The following is a 15,433-nucleotide window of genomic DNA, read 5'->3' as shown; positions in this document are numbered from 1 at the left end:
TAGGAAAAATATGAGGCTAAACAGAGAAACATTGTTAACAATTTAACAGCATCTGGTATAATAAGAGAACTGTCACAGTAACATGTATATAAATGGATTCTAAAGGCCAGATCCTGGCTCCTTTGAAGTTTTAGCAGTCTGCAATGGAACCAGGAGTTTACCTTAATCAGTAGCCCATGGAATTATGCCAGTTTCTACCAACCAAGGACCTGGTCATCTCCCTTTTAGGTCAGAAATCCCTGTGCTGAAGATTAATGAAATCAACAGCATTTTTCAACGATCCTTTCAGTAGGAAAAAGGTTAATTTTATTCAGTAGCAATTTACAGTCTGAACAGAATAGAATCCCTACTCACAACAAACATGGCTTCTCCCCAGATCTAAAGGATAGGCTTGCACTCAGTTTCTTTTAAGGATAATTGGAATAATTATTATTTTAATAGACACCAGTAAACAAACAAAAAACAGTCTTAACTCAAACCTTACTTTCAGGTTTCAGCACCACTCCTCTCAGGGATCACTGGCAGCTTCTCAGTTCTGCTGCCTCACTGCTGTCTCCCTGAGCACCTGGCTCCTTCCTCCATGGGACCCAATATCATTACTGTTATTGTCCCTCCCCATAGACAGCCTATCCTAATCACTAGCAGCTTTTTATAGGCCTAGATATTGCCCAGCACCTCCCCCCCTTAATTGGTTGGATTGGACTCACAGACTTTAAGGTCCGAAGGGACCATCATGATCATCTAGTCTGACCTCCTGCATGTTGCAGCCACAGAATCTCACCCATTCCTGTAATAGGCTCTGGCTGAGTTACTGAAGTCTTCAAATCCTAAAATGGGCACAGCACAGAGGCTTAATATCACTTTCATTAACAAAACATAATTTGCTTTCATCTATGTGTAGTGTCACTACAGAGCTAATCATAACTGCAAAAGAGCATTTAATCTTACAAAAGATCTCGCCTGCTTTGATCCAGGGGCACTAGGCCTAGTCTATCCACAGCAACCAGCTACCCTGTGACAGATGCTGATAGCAACACAAAAAATATTGGTTTGATCTTCTGTAAATAACAACATCATAACGAGTCTATGGTCACTTATAACTTCACTGTCGTCAGTTTGCTGCTCATCCTACTCACTGGGAACTTCAAGGCAAAGGTAAGGCTAGTACTTAAGTCCTTGTTCTCAAAAACCACAGCCCCATAAACCATGAAATAAAGAACTATCATTATCCATTATGAGTAGAAAGTTTGACATACAGTTAAAGAGCTCTGATTTCATTCAGTAGAGGTGGGCACACATGCAGGCGTGCCAACGCACCGAGTTCATTATGCTACTCCACACGTCTGTAGCACCTTCCTTCCCAGGATCTCAGAAGGATTTTGCAAAAGATGATTTTATTGCCCCCATTTTGGAGCTAAGGCAACTGGTTCACAGAGAGGATAAGTGACTTGCTTGAGGCCACATGGCCACTCTAGATAGAGAGTGAAATAGTAACCTGGTTGCCTGACTCGGTGTCCTTGCTCTAACCACTTGACAATCCTGCCTGCCATTTGAGACGTCAGAGACAGGATTTGAGAAAACATTGCCTGATTAAGTCATCAGAAACAAACGGGGGTTTCAGTTCACTTTTCATTATATGCTTTGTTTTTATGAACCTCTTGAGGGGCACATACTATGTAAATAAATCATATTTTCAATCTTTTTTCCCTGCATTGGACACATTTAATACCCACTTGCGTCACATCTTAGACACAAACAATCACAGACGAGAGAGAGCACAGCTTTTCTATTTAAACAGAGCCCTTGTTTTTAAGCCTTTAGTTTAGTTTAGTTTCAGCAAAATAAAAAACAGAAGCACTCTTTGGGTTTGTTGAAATATAAAAATCTTATTAAACCATTATCCCTACATTGGCTGTATTTGGATCTAAAGGAACCGTACAAATGGAATTCTAATATTTAGTTCTCATGTAGCACTTTTCATGGCAAGTTAGCTCAAAGCACATTACTACTACAAAGGAAGGTAACTATCATCATTATCCCCATTTTACAGATGAGAGCCCAGATCCTCAATGGTATTAAGGTCCCTAACTCACACTAAATCACAAATGGGTGAAGTGACTTACTTGCCCAAGACAAGTTTTAATGCCTATGTACAGGGATAATAGAGAGGATTACTTCAACTTGGCTGAAATCTCTTTTAGGATTAGTCTAATGCAGTCAGAAGGAAGATTGTGCCAGAGTGATAGGCTCACTGCATGAATCTGCTTGGGATAGAAACACCCTGCCCTGCTTTATGCATTGGGGGAAGTCCCTATGTCTGATTCCCCATAGCATAACTTCAGTTGTACGCTAGTATAACTTCATCCAGCTTCTGGGATGTCTGTGGGTCAGGAGCATTCAGGGAGCAGGGGAGAATTGAGCAGAATCCCTCCTCCTCCCAGCAAGGTTTTATGGATTCCTTTCCAGTTGCAGCATGTCTGAATTTGAGAAAAGACAGCTGAGTCTTGTCAACAAATCAGGCAGGGAAGGTTTGCATTTAGTTTGCACAAATGAGCTGGTTAGGGGTCTTCTAAAGGGAGCTTGGGTAGTCTGAAAAAGGTATCTATGCTTATATGGTTTATGTAGCAATAGGAACAGGGAATCCAGAGGGGAGTGCCCTAATTCTGAGCTATAGAGTCATTCATTTGTTTGCTGGCCCTATGACTATTGAATTACTTATACAAAGCAGAACAGCTTCAACAGGAGAGATTGAGAGATGGTCACCACACAATACCTGATATGGAGGGAGGGGTAAACCACTGCACTAAGAGGGGAGAAGTAAGTTCAAACCCCTGCTGCAGAGTAGGCATTTGAGTGTGGGTCTCCCACAGCCTGTGTGATTGTTTTAACTGTGGCATATTGAGTAAAAGGGGATGCTGCTGCCACCTCAATGTGTGTGTGTTTGTGTGTTTTGTTGTTGTTGCAAGAAAGGGCTCAGGCACCTCTCTCATGGCTGTGAATCCCAAGTAGAAGGAGATGCCTCCCTCTGGCTTGGACTTGGGTGCCTAAGGCCCTTTGAGAGGTAGGAGTTAGGCTCCACCCCTCTCTTCAGCATTTCCTGCTCAGCTTGCTGGCTTTTGTGGATCCCATTCTTAGGCACCTAACTCTCCGTATGCATTGCACAGGGAGCCTGGGTGCCTCACTCTGGGCAGTGGATTCCATTAGTTTCAGGGCACATAAATGGGTAGGTGTTGCAACACTGAGTCAAGGTCTCCTTTATGGATCTAGCCCTAAGTGACTACATCTGATTTTCAAAAATGATTTAGGTTACTTTTGTAAATGGGACTAAGGGCTGAGCTATGCTTACATTATATTGGTATAATTGTGTTGGTCGGGTTGCTTTTTCTGCCGATTTATTTATATTTGTAAAATCCTTAGCGTAGATGCAATTCAGCCAGTATAAAGGTGCCCAAACCAAGATAAGCTTTACTGGTATACATATTTTTAAACTGCTACATTTGCATCCGCACTGGGGTAGGGGAGGAGTTGCTGCTTTAATTACACCAGTATAGTTTCTAGTATAGACAAGCTCCTAGGCTCCTAAGGGTATGTCTACGCTGCAGAAAAAAATACCCCTACAGCAGCAAGTCTCAGAGCCTGGGTCTACAGACTCAGGCTCATGTGGTTTATGCTAGGGCACTAAAAATAGCTGTGTAAATATTCCAGCTTGGGCTGGAACTCAGCTGCTGAAGCCCCTCAGCTTCCTGGGTTTCAGAGCCCAAGTCAGAACATCTACCTACCTTAGCATATGTCTATGCTGTAAACCCAGGGTTAGTAGAACTTGAGTTAGCAGGCCCTGGGTTTGTTAACCTAGGACTTGAGCATCTACACTCATTTGTAACCCCAGGTTAGGAATTGTTAAACTCTAGGTCCCAACCTGGGTCTCCAGTGTCTACACTGTATTATGTGACAAAGAGTCCTGTGGCACCTTATAGACTAGCAGATGTATTGGAGCATAAGCTTTCATGGGTGAATGCCCACTTCATCAGACACACCCACGAAAGCTTATGCTCCAATACATGTTAGTCTATAAGGTGCCACAGGACTCTTTGTCGCTTTTTACAGATCCAGACTAACACGGCTCCCCCTCTGATACTTTACACAGTATTATGCAAGCCTGAGTCCAACCACCCATGTCCCAGGCTTCCTAGTGCCCTCCCAAAATGTGACTACTCTAACCTTTTGTTTGTAGTGCAGCGTAGGAAAACTTGACTGTCCAAAAGACAAAGAAAGTTGACTTGTGGAATACTTTTGGCAGAGTCTCAGAAAATGAGTCCAGTGAGGCTGCATCTACACTGCAAAGCAATAGGTGTTGAACCAGGGGTCCTCGCTTGACACAGGTGCAAATCCTCCACCTGTGGGAGGTCCTGGGTCTGAGCCAGGAGTTAGCACAATTTATGTGTAGAGGAAAGGGGGGCTAGGCTCGAACCTGAGTTCAAACACTGGACTTACATTTTGCAGTGTAGACATATCCTAGGTCTCTTCAGTGCTTTTGAAAATTTCACTCAGTGTGTGTATGTCAGTTAACATATTCTGAGGACTTCAGCCCAGGGTATTAGGCTTCTGAAATAAATGTTCCCAGTAGAACTAAAGAAACAGCTTTAAGGCAGCAAAGACTTTTTAATTAAAAAAAATGCCCCAAGTTACAAGAAATACTTTCATATGTTGTAGCTTTTGCAATCAGTAGAAAGAATGCCAGTGAGGAGAGATGGAACAGTACTAGATTTCATCTGTAAAGCAGTAAAAGTTATCCCAGCTGCTGCAGAGGATTGAACTGGGTCACTAGTTGTGCAGAAAGGTCCCCTATCTTTAGTGTTTATTACATAGAATCATAGAAGATTAGCCTTGGAAGAGACCTCAGGAGGTCATCTAGTCCAACCCCCTGCTCAAAGCAGGACCAACACCAACTAAATCATCCCAGCCAGGGCTTTGCCAAGCCGAGCCTTAAAAACTTCTAAGGATGGAGATTCCACCACCTCCCTAGGTAACCCATTCCAGTGCTTCACCCCCTCGTAGTGAAATAATTTTTCCTAATATCCAATCTAGACCTCCCCCACTGCAACTTGAGACCATTGCTTCTTGTTCTGTCATCTGCCACCACTGAGAACAGCCTAGTTCCATCCTCTTTGGAACACCCCTTCAGGTAGTTGAAGGCTGCGATCAAATTCCCCCTCTCTCTTTTCTTCTGCAGCCTAAATGAGCCCAGTTCCCTCAGCCACTCCTGATAAGTCATGTGCCCCAGCCTCCTAATAATTTTTATTGCCCTCCATTAGACTCTTTCCAATTTGTGCACATCCTTTCTGTAGTGGGGGGCCCAAAACTGGATGCAGTACTCCAGATGTGGCCTCACCAGTGCCGAAGAGAGGGGAATAATCACTTCCCTCGATCTGTTGGCAACGATCCTACTAATGCAGCCCAATATGCCATTAACCTTCTTGGCAACAAGGGCACACTGTTGACTCATATCCAGCTTCTCGTCCACTGTAATCCCCAGGTCCTTTTCTGCAGAACTGCCACTTAGCCAGTCGGTCCCCAGCCTGTAGCAGTGCATGGGATTCTTCCGTCCTAAGTGCAGGACTCTGCACTTGTCCTTGTTGAACCTCAATAGATTTCTTTTGGCCCAATCCTCCAATTTGTCTAGGTCATTCTGGACCCTATCCCTACCCTCCAGCATATCTACCTCTCCCCACAGCTTAATGTCATCCATGAACTTGCTGAGGGTGCAATCCATCCCATCATCCAGATCATTAATGATCATTATTTCTTTTATTATGCTGCAGTAAGGTAGTGCGCCTCACATGCAGAATCTTTATATCTGCTCCTGAGAATGGATTAGTTTGAATAGCCAAGAGGAACAAACCTAGGAGTTATATAGGATTTGCTTCCACATTTTTATTAATGTTTGATGGCACTTTGCTTTCAGCGTTATTGCTTAATAATGTTGGAGGGCAAGGCCAGAAGCCAAGTGTTTGTTTATCTTTGAGACACCAGGGGGAAACTCTTGGATTTCTTCTACATGACACATGAGGACTAGAGGACGGGGGAGACAAAACAGGATATTGCTCTCTCTCATTTGGTTACACATCCACATTTCCCAAGTGGTTCTCATATGTTGCCTCTGAAATAAACTGCATTATGAAGGGGCCTCAAACCTCTCTTCTGATTTTATGTAAGACGGGGAGTGCCAAAAAAAGGCCCTTACAGAAGTATGGTACATTTTTGCATAGGTGCTTTGCAAGAATGCAAAGAACATTAGAGTTCAGGGGTACAAAGCAGTAACAATGGACATTTATAGTATCATTAACACTGTTCATTAGTATGTTCCAGATATATTTTTATATAATTGCATCCAACAATATACGTTAAAATAATTTTAAGGTTGCAAAGCCTAATATTAAGAAATGGCAGAGTGAGGGTTGCATTCATCCTCCTTGTGTGAATGCATTATGATATTCTTTAGTTACATGACCACGCTATTTTATACAAAGGATCCCTGCCTAATCTTCTAGGTTTTTAAATGAGTAAATTGAAAAAAAAGAAAATAAAATTCCATCATGTGAAACCATATTGATCCCCACATGGTTCATCAGCAGGGTTAGAACCTTTAGATCTGCAGCACAAACCTCTTCCACTTGAGCAACTGATAGAGGATGACCTTTTACTGCTATGTGGGCCCAGCCCCTAGAGGGAGATGTGGGGCGCATTTTGCCAGAGGCTTTCACAGCTATTTGCTGACAGCAGAAGAATGTCGTGACTCAGGAATCCTAGGTTTCATTCCAAGTTCTTTGGGGAATATATCTGGTGCTTACAGATCCTTCTGCCCCAGCTTCTCCAGCCTGTCTGTGTCGCAGTCCCACTCTCCCTGCTAACCCTTTTCAGCTCTTGGCCTCATGTCCCAGTCTTCTCAGCTCCATATATCAGACTCTGATCTCATCTCATCTTGTTCTTCATCCATCCTCGGCTCCACAACCAGTCCCCAACCCTTACCCTCCAGCTCCTTATGCTAGTCCTGGTACAGTTCCCATTCCCACCCTTTGGCTCCATGTTCCAGGCTCCACCCCCACCACTTCTTGTTTTAGTCATCTCCCATCCCCCAAACTTCTTTGTCCCAGTCTCCTCTTTTGCCACTTACCCAGTCTCAGCTCTGTAGCCTGCATTCATAGAATCATAGAAAATTAGGGTTGGAAGAGACCTCAGGAGATCATCTAGTCCAACGCCCTGCTCAAAACAGGACCAACACCAACTAAATCATCCCAGCCAGGGCTTTGTCAAGCTAGGCCTTAAAAACTTCTATGGATGGAGATTCCACCATCTCCCTAGGTAACCCATTCCAGTGCTTCACCACCCTCGTAGTGAAATAGTGTTTCCAAATATCCAACCTAGACCTCCCCCACTGCAACTTGAGACTATTGCTTCTTGTTCTGTCATCTGTCACCACTGAGAACAGCCTAGCTCCATCCTCTTTGGAACCCCCCTTCAGGTAGTTGAAGGCTGCTATCAAATCCCTCCTTACTCTTCTCTTCTGCAGACTAAACAAGCCCAGTTCCCTCAGCCTATCCTAATAAGTCATTTGCCCCAGCCCCCTGATCATTTTCGTTGTCCTCTCCGGTACTCTCTCCAATTTGTGGCCTCACCAGTGCTGAATAGAGGGGAATAATCACTTCCCTTGATCTGCCTTCTTGGCAACAGGGCACACTGCTGACTCATATCCAGTTTCTCATCCACTGTAATCCCCAGGTCCTCTTCTGCAGAACTGCTGCTTAGCCAGTCGGTCCCCAGCCTGTAGCAGTGCAAGGGATTCGTCTGTGCTAAGTGCATTCGGGTAAGGCTGACTCTTCCTTCTCCTCACTGCCTGGGCACCAGCAGGGGGGAGCACTGACACAACAGGAGAAACAGTTTCCCTGGTCTCAGTTCTGGTGCCAAGTGTCACAGCAACTTTCTGCAGCTAGGAGATGCAATTAAAAGAAAATTCCTGACCAACCTTGCAATCCTGGGCTGGAGCATTCTCAGTACAGATGGAATCTTTGAAGAATTTAGCTGCCAAACTCTAACAAGTATGAGTGATGTGAATTACAGGGACAGCAAGAGGCACATTGCTGTCACCAGGACAACCCCCATCGCCACCCCAGCCAAATTTCAAGGTCCTTTCTAAAGCAAAGAGATGCTAGAGCTTCCCAGTGAAATAGTTTTAAGCAATTTTTAACAGAGGCAAAACTTCATTTTCTTTAACCTCGGTCAGGGCAATGACTTGAATAATTTTTGCTGACATTATGTTTTTTTTAAATCACTCTTAGACAGACATTCAGTATAGAAGACTAGGTAAAATGGTAAAATGTTGGTAAAGTTATAAGCCACTGAAAACAGGGTCTTATAATGAAAAGTGTCAGGCAACCATAACTTTAGGCATTGCTAGCTGCATCACCGATAATAAAAATAATGCTTTTCATGCCAACATCCCTAAATTCTTCTTTGACAGGATTATTGGCCTAGTGGATAGGGGAAAGCTATTGACATGGTATATCTTGATTGTAGTAAGGCATTTGACACAGTCCCACATGACATTCTGATAAGCAAACTAGGGAAATGTGGTCTAGATGAAATTACTTTAAGGTGGTACAATAGTGGTTGAAAGAACATACTAAAGAGTATTTATCAAAGGTTCACTGTCATAGTGGAAGGGCGTATCTACTGGGGTCCCATAAGGGTCTGTCCTGGCTCTGGTACTATTCAACATTTTTGTTAATGACTTGGATAATGGAGCAGAAAGTATGCTCATAAAATTTGTGGATGACATCAAGTTGGGAGGGGTTGCTAGCACTTTGGAGGACAGGATTAGAATTCAAAATGACCTTGACAAATTGAAGAACTGTCTGCAATCAACAAGATGAAATTCAGTTAAGAAAAATACAAAGTACTACACTTAGGAAGAAAAAAAATGAAACTACAAAATGGGGAATAATTGGCTGGGCAGTAGTACTGCTGAAAAGGATCTGGGGGTTATATTGGATCACAATTTGGATTTGAATCAACAATGTGATGCAGCTGTGAAAAGGCTAATAACATTCTGGGGTGTATTAAAAGGAGTGTTGGATGTCAGACCTGGGAGGTACTTGTTCTGTTCTACTTACCACTAGTGAGCTGCAGCTGCGGTACTGTGTCTAGTTCTGGGTGCCACACTTTAAGGAAGAAGTGGACAAATTGGAGGGGTCCAGAAGAGAACAACACAACTGTTAAAAGGTTTAGAAAACCTGACCTAGCAGGAAAGGTTAAAAATACTGGGCATGTTTACTCTTGAGAAAAGAACTGGGGGGAGACATGATAACAGTCTTCAAATATGTTAAGAACTGTTAAAAAGTAATGGGCTTAATATGCAGCAAGGGAGATTTAGATTAGATATTAGGAAAAACTTTCTAACTATAAGGATAAGAACGTAAGAATGGCCATACTGGGTCAGACCAAAGGTCCATTTAGCCCAGTATCCTGTCTTCCGACAGTGGTCAATCCCCAGCGGGAATGAATAGAACAGGTTATCACTAAGTGATCCATCTCCTGTCACCCATTCCCAGCTTCTGGCAAACAGAGGCTAGGGACACCATCCCTGTCCATCCTGGTTAATAGCCATTGATGGACCTATCCTCCATGAATTTATCTAGTTCTTTTTTGAACCCTGTTATAGACTTGGCCTTCACAACATCCTCCAGCAAGAAGTTCCACAGGTTGACTGTGCATTGTGTGAAAAAATACTTCTTTTTGTTTGTTTTAAACCTGCTGCCTATTCATTTCATTTGGTGATCCCTAGTTCTTGTGTTATGAGAAGGAGTAAATAACACTTCCTTATTTACTTTCTCCATACCAGTCAGGATTTTATAGACCTCTATCATTACCCCCCCCTTAGTCATTTCTTTTCCAAGCTGAAAAGTCCCAGTCCTATTAATCTCTTCTCATATGGCAGCCATTCCATACCCTTAATCATTTTTGTTGCCCTTTTCTGAACCTTTTCCAATTCCAATATATCTTTTTTGAGATGGGGCGACCACATCTGCATGCAGTATTCATGATGTGGGCATACCATGGATTTATATAAAGAGAGAAAATATCATATTGCCTCATTATTTATCCCTTTCCTAATGATTCCCAACATTTGTTAGTTTTTTTGGCTGCCGTTGCACATTGGGTGGATGTTTTCAGAGAACTATCCACAATGATTCCAAGATCTTTCTTGAGTGGTAACAGCTAATTTAGACCCCCATCATTTTATATCTCTAGTAGGGATTATGTTTTCTGATGTGCATTACTTTGCATTTATCAACATGAATTTTATCTGCCATTTTGTTGCCCAGTCACCCAGTTCTGAGAGATCCTTTTGTAGCTCTTCGCAGTCTGCCTGGAACTTAACTATCTTGAGCAATTTTGTATCATCTGAAAATTTTGCCACCTCACTGATTACCCCTTTTCCAGATCATTTATGAATTTACTGAATAGGACTGCACCCAGTACAGACCCCTGGGGGACACCACTATTTACCTCTCTCCATTCTGAAAACTGACCATTTATTCCTACCCTTTGTTTCCTATCTTTTAACCAGTTACCAATCCATGGGAGGACCTTTCCTTTTATCCCACGACAGGTTACTTTGCTTAAGAGACTTTGGTGAGGGACCTTGTCAAAGGCTTTCTGAAAATCTATGTACACTATATCCACTGGATTCCCTTTGTCCACATGCTTGTTGACCCCCTTGAAGAATTCTAGTAGATTGGTGAGGCATGATTTCCCTTTACAAAAATGATGTTGACCCTTCCCCAACAAATTAGGATAGTTAAGATGTGGAATAGGCTTCTAAGGGAGGTGGTGGAATCCATCATTAGAGCTTTTTAAAAACAAGTTAGACAAACACTTGTCAGGGATGGTCTAGGTACACGTGGTCCTGCCTCAGTGCCGGGGACTGAACTAGATGACCTTTTGTAGTCTCTACCGGCCCTACCATCCTATGATTCCCAAAGGATTATTTATAAACTATGCATGGATCACGTGCTGTCATACTGAAATGGAGGCAATTCTGAAGTATGAGATGGTATCCTTCGCACAATGCACAGCAACACTTCAAGACAGAGAATGATGAATGATGGATCCATATGAATCCGCAGGGTGAATATTAGGTAGGCAGAACTTAAATACTCAGTTGGAATTTAGCTAGGATACTACTACTCTTGCTAAAAAAATCCATTTGGAACTTAAAAAATCGTGAAAGATCAGAAGCTTGGCTTTACATCTCCTTCAGAAGATAGTAAAAATATCAAATATAATATTTCTGACTTGCAGAAATCTGTAAGAAAATTAAGCTTGATAGAGACTGTAGTGACACTAATTTGGACTTATCAAATCTATAAGATAATTAAAATAAATATTCAAACTTGTGTATATGCCTCCAGGTAAATTCTTCATAGTCTACGTTGTTATGAAAAGGCAGTTATTTATGGTAATTTTTCATAGATGAGTGGAAAGCACAACCGTTAATCTTTATTTTCCTACATTGTTCTGCTTGGCATGCTGAGATCTAGGTAATGCACTGGGGTATACTAATGGTGTGGAAGGATTTATGGGTATTATTCCCATTGATGCTGATGGGAGATAAAGTACACGCATAAATCCTGCATGCCTCCAAGGGAGAGTATGATTGCTGACAGCAGACCTTGCTAGTAAACACTGAGAAGCATTGCATCATCTCCTAATTCACTACAGGCTCGTTCTCTAAAGTACTACATAATGCCATACTGTGAATTAAAGAGATTGGGGTAGATATAACAAAATAGTAGGGCAAACAAAATAGTTTAAATGAGCCAGTCCAAACTTTCATGACATCAAAAACTTTCTAAATAAAGGTTAAAATCCTGAGCAGGAATCCTATCCTTAACTTCCATCTTGCTACTTGGATCTTGGAGCACATATGATGATAAGTCTGATCTCATTGACACTAATGTAAATCCAGAGTAAGTCCATTAACTTGAAAGGGAGTTTCTCCAAACTGGCACCAATAGGAGTAAGCAGAATTTGACTCACATCCTATAGTACATTGGAACACACACACACTTCTATCTGATCCTGCTGCACTTAGGTATGATTGCAGGAGTTAAGGGCTGAATGTTAGTCTGAACATTTGAGCCTAAAAAAAATAACCTTGTTTTTCTGGGTTCCATTCAGAGGTCTAGTGGTTAATTTTGTAAACATTGCATAGGGTTTCACTATGAAAGTGTCATATGGAATGGCCCTTTAATAAGGGGAATCAGCCTTTGAACACCAAACCAAACAGGAGTACAGAAGAGACGCAGACACTGTAGAGAGCAGACTTCCCAACTAGAAGCACAGTTTTTTTCCATCTTTTATGGTAAGGTATTTGGACTCCAAAGCATCTAGCTTGGTAGAAATGATTGGCCATAGAGGAATTTGGTAAGGCAAAAGTTTTTAGGATGAAGACTAGAACTGACAGATTATTAGGGTTGGAAGGGACCTCAGGAGATCATCTAGTCCAACCCCCTGCTCAAAGCAGGACCAATCCCCAAATGGTTCCCTCAAGGATTGAGCTCACAATGCTAGGTTTAGCAGACCAATGCTCAAACCACTGAGCTATCCCCCCCTATACTATATGGGTGGACACCTGTGAAACAGCTACTCTTCTTCTTCAGCTATCCCTCGACATGAGGATGATGTCTGCCATGGGGTTTTATTGGTGGGTTTTTAGGTGGCTGAGGAGCCCAATTCGTGCCCTGCAGATTTCCCCACAGAAGTGACAGGTATGATCTTGGAGGCGACATAGTTGTTGGCTGGACTGTTTTGCCCTTTCTTTCCTCCTTTGTCACTTCTCTGTCTCATGAGCACATTTGTTTTCCTCAAAGTGAACTGTGGCTTAGTGTATGGTGTGGCGCCACGGTGTTCTGTTCTGCACCGAGTTCTCCGAGTTTGTTGGGTTGATGTCTCCCTTTTTACAGTGTACTTTCAGTATGTCTTTGAAACTCTTCTGCTGCCCTCTGTGAGCCCTTCTTCCCTGACTTAACTGAGACAAGAGTACTTGCTTTGGGAGGTGAGTGTCAGGCATACGTACCCAGTGGCCAGCCCAGTGGAGTTGGTGTTTCATGACCTGCACGTCTATACTGCTGATGTTGGCTGCAGAGAGAATGCTGATGCTAGTGCATCAGTCTTCCCAGCTGATCCTGAGAATCCTATTGAGGCAGCGCTACTGGAAGCACTTCAGCCGCTTGAGATGTCGTCAATAGGTTACCCAGGTCTCACACCCATAGAGAAGGGTGGGGATGACAATTGCCTTATAAGCCTAGATCTTGGTGCCTGTTTGCAGATCCCTATCACTGAAGACTCATTTGAGTAGTCTTCCAAAGGATGTGCTGGCATAGTGGATCCTGTATTCGATTTCTGTGTCAATGCTGGCTGTTTGGGAGAGGTGGCTGCCTTGGCATGGAAAATGGTCCACATCTTCCAGGGGTCCTCCACCGATGGTGATTTGTGGAGTACAAAGAGTAGTTTGTGCAGAAGAGGGCTGGTAGAGTACCTTGGTTTTCCTGATGTCAAGCGAGAAACCCAGGTTGTGATAGGCAGCTACAAAAAGATTTAGGGTGCTTCCAGACACAATCATCTGCATACTGAAGGTCAGTGGTGCCAATTCTCGTGATCTTAGATATTGTTGGAGATGTTGGAGATTGAGGAGTTGGCCATCCATATGATACTCAATCCCGATTCCATAAGGAAGGCGTTCGCGGATGAGAATCAGGATCACAGCAAGGTAAATGGAGAAGAGTTTTGGAGCAATGACACAACCCTGCTTTACACAAGTAAAAATGATGAATGGTTCAGTCTCTGAGCCATTGCACAGAATGGTGGCAGTCATCCTGTCATGGAATAGTCTGATGGTGGAAATGAATTTCTCTGGACAGCCGAATCTACACAGTACCTTCCATAGGGAATCACGATTGATAGAGCCAAAGGCCTTGGTTAGATCGATGGATGCCATGAGCAGTTCCTGGTGTTGCTCTCTGCACTTCTCCTGAATCTGTCATGCCATGAAGATCATGTTGGTTGTGCCTCGGGATGGCCTGAAGCCATACTGTGATTCAGAGAGGAGTTCCTCTGAAAGGGGGAGGAGGCAGTTTAGTAGGATCCAGGCAACGATCTTCCTTGCGATGGAGAGAAGGCCAATATCTCTGTAGCTCCTGCACAAAGATTTGTCCCCTTTCTTGAATATTATAATGACATTGGCGTTCTTAAAGTCAAGTGGAATTTCTTTGCAGGTCCAGATTCTGGACCAAAATGGCTACTACATGCAGATGGAATTTAGAACTCTCTGTTTCATTCAAGAAGATAACTAGACTGATTAATGTCCCTGACTCAAATACTGAACAAGATCCTCACTGATTTTCTTGTTAAAAAAAATCAGTGCAATTTATGTACCTAAATCTGGGTAGCTTATTAAAAATGTAACCCTAATGTTACTTGATGTAGTAATAATTTGTGGCTCAGAGTTGTCTTTGAAATGAGAAACACAAGGCTAAAACCAGAAAGAAAGCAGCATTGAAACCTTTTTTAAAATTTACAGGCATTTATATAGCACGTGGTCACTTGAATATCTGAACACTTGGATTCCTCAAATTGTTTTTCAAGTATCTGAAAGCACTGGCAAGAACTGTAGAACTACTGATTTTCACATTGCAAGTTTAAAAAAAAAGTTAATATATTTTCATTTTTTGATCCAAGGAGAAATTTCTCCAGTGCTGCCTGCAAATGCAGCTTTTCTTGGCAAAAATGAAGACATTATTTTGGCAAAATTATGATTTTTTAAAAATGAATTTGCTGTAGATGGAAACTTGCCATGTTTTCAGAAAGAAATCTCACACCCTTTGCAAAAAGAAAAAAAATGGATGTGACAAAGGAAACCAGAGGTGTCTGGCACAAAATGTGACCTTTGTGTGTTGGTTTTGTTTGGATTTTTTTTCACATCTCTATTGCACAGCACATACTTACATTGCACTTTTCCCCTTTTTTTCGGACAAATGGGACGATGATGGACTGCTCTGTACTTTTCCAAGGCAAGCCTGCACATACCTCTCAGCTTGCCAAGGCCCAAATGTGGGACTCAAAAATATTCATTCGGGAAAATGTGGGATTCATTCTTTTCTATTCTATTCAGATTTTTATACTGTGCTCATCACTGTAGTATTTAAGCACCTTCCAGTAGTGCATTGAGCAACATGACTTCACATCTGTAACATGTTGTTTGTTCTCTCCTCCTTTCTCCAGAGGGAGAAGCATGTGCAGTGAAACTCCTTGTGTTGGTAGTGTGTTTTTTTCTAATATAAATACGTACATGCTACTTTGTGTTTATATTAGAGAA

The 15,433-nt window shown here is 42.4% G+C and overlaps 1 long non-coding RNA gene across 1 annotated transcript in view; it reads right to left on the bottom strand.

Moving 5' to 3' along the window:
* LOC120394118 overlaps positions 1-608 on the bottom strand; it is a 44,141-nt gene extending 43,533 nt beyond the window's left edge. Inside the window, exon 1 of the long non-coding RNA XR_005592194.1 lies at positions 485-608. This is a non-coding gene — a long non-coding RNA (uncharacterized LOC120394118). The remainder of the gene's footprint in view (positions 1-484) is intronic.
* Positions 609-15,433: the final 14,825 nt, after the last annotated feature.

This window comes from Mauremys reevesii, linkage group 1 (genome assembly GCF_016161935.1).
Source record: "Mauremys reevesii isolate NIE-2019 linkage group 1, ASM1616193v1, whole genome shotgun sequence".
Taxonomy (NCBI): domain Eukaryota; kingdom Metazoa; phylum Chordata; order Testudines; family Geoemydidae; genus Mauremys; species Mauremys reevesii.
Note: the sequence above shows the minus strand (reverse complement) of the source record. Positions and strands in the feature narration are given on the sequence as shown.